Below are 5,786 nucleotides of genomic sequence, written 5' to 3'. Positions count from 1 at the left end.
TAAATATTACTACTAAGATTGGAAATATTACTACTATGGCTTACTTAATAAGTTGGATAGTTTGTTTTGAACATTTGTACCTACCCACACCTCATCGGCTTCGTTTATGTAAGTACAAGCAAGCGGGCTCCGTTGTTAGGTTGATGAAAGTTTTGCGTAAAGGATTACTTTTATAAACTTACGAACCTGAATTGAAATTTAAAAATCCTACATATGTAGCTATTTACTTAATTGAGTACCTACAAGCTAGATGTTTGAAATTAAAGTTGTAAACATGATGGGTGTGTTGTGGTACATGTAGGTATCACCGTGCATAGTCGATATAAGAGTGCGTAAAGCGCATTTAGTGATTGTTCCACACTTCCTTATTCCTTAGGGCAATAAGTAATTATACAAATTATATTATTACATAATATATGAAAGGTGTTTTTAAGTTATAATTATCATGAGTTTAGTTAAAAAAGCACAAGCAAACCACCCGCGAGAGCGAGTCGCGTTATAAAGTCGCGTAGACTTCGACTCGCGGATTGACATAAAGACGAGAGAATATTTTGTCTCTAAATAGGCAGTTGTGCTACGGATTTTAGTTCAAAGTCGCGATCGTTGTCATTTTCTGACAGTGACACCTGATCGCGAGTTTGTCGCGGCTCTCGCGCGTGAATTGTGCTGCCAACACGCGACAAGCCGCCAAGTCGCGCCGATCTGTCACTTCTCGCGCCTGTCGCGGCCAGTTGTGCTAGAGGTGATGGTACACGTTTGGTGATTACGAATTTCGATTTTGACTTGGACTGGGACCCGGACTCGGACTCATACCCGGATCCGGTTCGGACCCGGATCCGGTTCGGACCCGGACCTGGACTCGGATCCGGATTCGGACCCGGACTCGGAACCGGACTCGGATCCGGACTCGGACCCGGTCTTGGACCCGGACACGGACCCGGACTCGGACCCGGACTCGGACCCGGACTCGGACCCGGACCTTGACCCAGAAAACCACTATAATACCTTAACTAAATAAACAACTATGATTACCTACCATAAAATTAATGTAGGTATAAAGTACGATGATGCCAATCTTACTAGCCCCTCCCGCTTAAACCCCCGTACACCGCACGGCATGCGCCATTAAGTGGGTTAGGTTAGGTTTGAACTGCGATCCTCACAGAACCGAACAAGGATTAGGTTAGGTTAGAACTGCGAGCCTTACAGAAACGAAATGCTACTTGAAAAGTGGGTTTGATTAGGTTCTACCGAACTGCTATCTGAGGAGTGGGTTAGGTTAGGCTAGAACTACGACCCTCATGGCTCCTCTTCACGATGGGCCAACGCCGGCCACTCCAAGGGACGCATTTATGCGTTAGAGGGAGCAAGTGATATTGCTATCTCATTCTACCGCATGGCTGCGTCCCTTGGAGTGGCCGGCGTTGGCCCATCCTGTAGAGGAGCCATTATACAGAAGCGAAATGCTAGTAGAAAAGTGGGTGGTTTTACCCCATAGATATAAACTATGGATGAGCGCATGCATACGAATTGCCCGTTGCGATCTTCATGTCAGCAAAAAAGCGCCATCTCTTACACACTGCGTACAACTACGTGAGCTCGACTCTCGCGATAACTTTGTACGGGCGTACAAGGCTTGTTAAGTTTATTCGCGGCTTATATCAGAAGAGCGTCGATTAAGTTTATGGTTAATCAAAATTATTTGTTGTATTTGTTGGCGTTGTTTGATATCCGTGTCGTCGACACTGACGCTCCTTCTTACCTCTCACGACCCGTGACATCTGTACTAAAATCAGCTGAAGACGAAAAACAGAGAAAATATTCCACGGCCTGTGAAATGCGACATGCAACTTTCACACCACTTGTAACATCTGTTGACAGCGTCTATGCACCCCAAATGTCCTCCGTTATAAAACATATTATGGCAGAAACCATATCTCAACGTTGGAACCGTTCTCTAAGTACCATACTGGGCTGGCTGAGATGCAGGATCAGTAACGCCGTTATACGTGCCACCAGCATGTGCATCCGAGGCACACGCCACCGGTTTAAGTCCCCCGCCAGGTGGCTTGGGTTCGACGACGGTGCCGCCCTTCCACACATCGACTGAAACCCCTTTTCTACCCTACCTACATATGTCTTAACCTAACCCTTTGCCTATGTATTACTTATGATTCTCGTAATAAATGCTTTAGTTAACATATTTATTGTATTAAAATGGGCGAACTTATCCTTATAAGTTTCCGTTCTTCTACGTTATTTCGTGATGTCATTATCGTCTCAGGCGGCAATGCAATATTTTAAACATTCGCGCCGTGCGGTGTGCCGCCCTGTGTGAGCCGGCTCTGTCAAGGTCGACAAGTTGGCCGAGCTACTAGCTACAGCAATACAGTTCGATAAGTACCTCCCGAGCTTTCGCGAGTAAAATGCGGCGAACAACTATTTCTGTTAGTTTCTTGCTTGCAAAACAGGTAGAGTAAAAAAGAAGGAAACAGCAATACAAACTAACTATTTTGGCTCAGTGATCCAAAGAGAATCTTGGCCTCCGAAACGAGAGCGTGCCACCTGTCCACAAATATGATGCAAAAATATAAGTAGGTAATGGAAAGTATTAAATACAGCGATGTGAATTAATCGGTGTTTGAAAATGCGCGCTTTGTTTCTAGCGCTCACCTGTTAATTTTTTTTTGAGTTTTACCTACAGTTAATTAAAAACTTATACCTGACAAGAATTAATATACTAGGTACCTAAGTCAACGAATAAAACAATAACAAATACTTGATCTTGTTATTTTGAATGTTTTTAATAATTATGTAAAAGAAACGGGAACAAACTCTGTAAGACAGACAATAGGTACTTTAATTTCGGTAATTATATCCGGTAGGTAATCAACTAATCATATTTAAGTAAATTTACCTATACAAATCACGCAGTATGCATTTCTACTTCATAATAACTTCCAAAGAGAAATGACGTCCTTACAAGGTTAATGCATTAGCGCTATGACGTACGAGCGAACATCAGCACCTCTAGCACAACTGGCCGCGACAGGCGTGAGAAGTGACAGATCGGCGCGACTTGGCGGCTTGTCGCGTGTTGGCAGCACAACTCACGCGCGAGAGCCGCGACAAACTCGCGATCAGGTGTCACTGTCAGAAAATGACAACTATCGCGACTTTGAACTAAAATCCTTAGCACAACTGCCTATTTTGAGACAAAATATTCTCTCGTCTTTATGTCAATCCGCGAGTCGAAGTCTACGCGACTTTAGAACGCGACTCGCTCTCGCGGGTGGTTTGCTTGTACTTTTTTAACTAAACTCATGATAATTATAACTTAAAAACAAGTTTCATATATTATGTAATAATATAATTTGTATAATTACTTATTGCCCTAAGGAATAAGGAAGTATGGAACAATCACTAAATGCGCTTTACGCACTCATATATCGATTATGCACGGTGATACCTACAAGTACCACAACACACCCATCATGTTTACAACTTTAATTTCAAACAGCTAGCTTGTAGGTACTCAATTAAGTAATTAGGTACATATGTAGGATTTTTAAATTTCAATTCAGGTTCGTAAGTTTGTAAAAGTAATCCTAAGACTTCCTTACACAAAACTTTCATCAACCTAACAACGGAGCCCGCTTGCTTGTACATAAATGAAGCCGATGAGGTGGGTAGGTACAAATGTTCAAAACAAACTATCTAACATATTAAGTAAGCCATAGTATTAGTAGTAATATTTAGGATCACGGTTAAATGTCTAATTTCAACAATCTCTTACTATTTAGGTACCGTTTGGAACCTTCCTCGACTTCAACAAAAGATACCTACATGTGGCCTGTGCCCGCTGCATCGTACTGTAACAGAATGATGTAATACGTGGCTATAACAGGATCATGTCCGGCTCAAAATAATGCTTTGTATGAAATATTATCAGTCAACACCCACTAAACCATTCCGTCCCCTGCCAACACCATACCGTGACGTGACTGGACCGAGCCGACCAACAATATTTTGAAGGAATCGTTACGCTCATGTCATAGTCTGCGTAGGTAGCATAGGTACGGTTATCATATGGTCTACCATATTGAAACTCCTCTAGATAATACCCGTGTTCTAGATGTTTCACTTCATGTTTGACAGGGCCTGATACGATCATGCTATGATACGTTGCTGTCAACATTAGGTATGAAGTGGGCCTTGGGGAGCTAATTAATAATGGCTTCTAGGAGTTCTAGGTACTTACCTACCTACTTTATTTTTGTTTCTTTTCAGGTAAAAATACAGGAGAGAAAAAAAAACAATATATATTTAAATTAATAGTATATTGCTTTGCCTTATATATTCTTGCAATATTCGAATTCTTATTATTAAACCTAATATATATTAACATCTAGAACCACTATAGAGAAATTGTAAGAATCTTCTTTACTACCCTTGAAAAGTATTTTCTCTCTTCCTTTTTCTTCGACATGCGGCGTAGGACAATTAAATATCACCCTGGAAAGAAAATTTATTTGTAGACAATAAAATATGGTCATGACTTCATCGAGGACTATTATGAAATAAGCTTTTCATATCAATTTGTCAAATCATAAACAGTTAGGTACACAGTATACAAACATGCCATCCATTATTGGCACAAGAAAAACTATATGAAACTTATTTGAGAGTTACTGTGGCAGCTTAGATAGGTACGCCATAACCATTAGGGTTATTATTAATAGTTCACTTCCTCGGTGGTGTTCTTAAAGCTAAAGCGCTTCTCACATCTTAGTTAATTTAGAAAAGGGGACAGCTCCGCGTTTGAAACCTACAAGCTTGCCTAGTGTGTTTCTTTTCCTGAATCTCCACTTCGGGTCCCGTTGGCAGGTTCCTGTTAATAATAGTTTCCTTTGGGTGCTGGGATATCAATCGTGTCTAGGATAATGCTGAACTTATTCTGAAAAATAAAACACTATTTACAACAGGAATATGAGAACAAAACCAATAATAGCAATTTCATTATTATATTTACTTACAAAAATATTTTATTTAAAAGGTATATTAAACAGAAATTTTTAAACAATATATATTTTAAGAAATATTATCAATATTAAATATATAAGGAAGGCTCTATTACTTACATTTTTTCATATTTTTTCCCGTAATTAAATGTTGACAAAACCTTGACTTTGACAGGAAAAACTTAACCATCGACAAAAAACTAGATTTTTTACCACCAAAGAACGAATGATTTAGCGCATCCCTGGTTTCCGATTCAGTGTTGCCACTTGCAAATATCGATTTGTTTAGACTTTGATTTCGCCGGGTAACACTGACGAGTCGCGCCGCGACTTTGAGTTCTCTACGCGGCTGTTGCAGTCGCGGGTACAAGTTATGCTACGGAAATCGACAGATTTGACAGCCGCGGGAATGGCGACTCGAGTCGCGGTCTAAGTCGCGGATGCAAGATGTGCTAGAGGTGCAGTTGCTCGTGAGAATGAAAAAAAATTATCGTTTAAAATTGGTTTTAAGCAATAAATAAACCTAATCGGAAATTACTTACCGATGATATGAGATCCCATTTTTTTTCTTATACTTCCTATAATGGTTTTTGCACCCTTTTACAACGCAATAAGGCATTTTTGTGTTATGCTGCGTGACAACTTTCTACTGCGCAATTCGCCACACGACTGAGCGCCGGGGTGTGATAAATGCAAATATCACACCCATGTAGCGGCCCCCTTTTTAGTGCTCGTTAGCCGCGTCCTTACGAAGTAATATATATG

The 5,786-nt window shown here is 40.6% G+C and overlaps 1 long non-coding RNA gene across 1 annotated transcript; it reads right to left on the bottom strand.

Moving 5' to 3' along the window:
* Nucleotides 1–4,321: 4,321 nt before the first annotated feature.
* On the bottom strand, nucleotides 4,322–5,094 carry LOC134664794 (uncharacterized). Its single transcript, XR_010098285.1, has 2 exons — nucleotides 4,833–5,094; nucleotides 4,322–4,515 (listed from the first exon to the last, which is right to left on the bottom strand). It is a non-coding gene; the product is annotated as an uncharacterized LOC134664794 (long non-coding RNA).
* Nucleotides 5,095–5,786: the final 692 nt, after the last annotated feature.

Source organism: Cydia fagiglandana, chromosome 5, assembly GCF_963556715.1.
Source record: "Cydia fagiglandana chromosome 5, ilCydFagi1.1, whole genome shotgun sequence".
Classification (NCBI taxonomy): Eukaryota; Metazoa; Arthropoda; class Insecta; order Lepidoptera; family Tortricidae; genus Cydia; species Cydia fagiglandana.
Note: the sequence above shows the minus strand (reverse complement) of the source record. Positions and strands in the feature narration are given on the sequence as shown.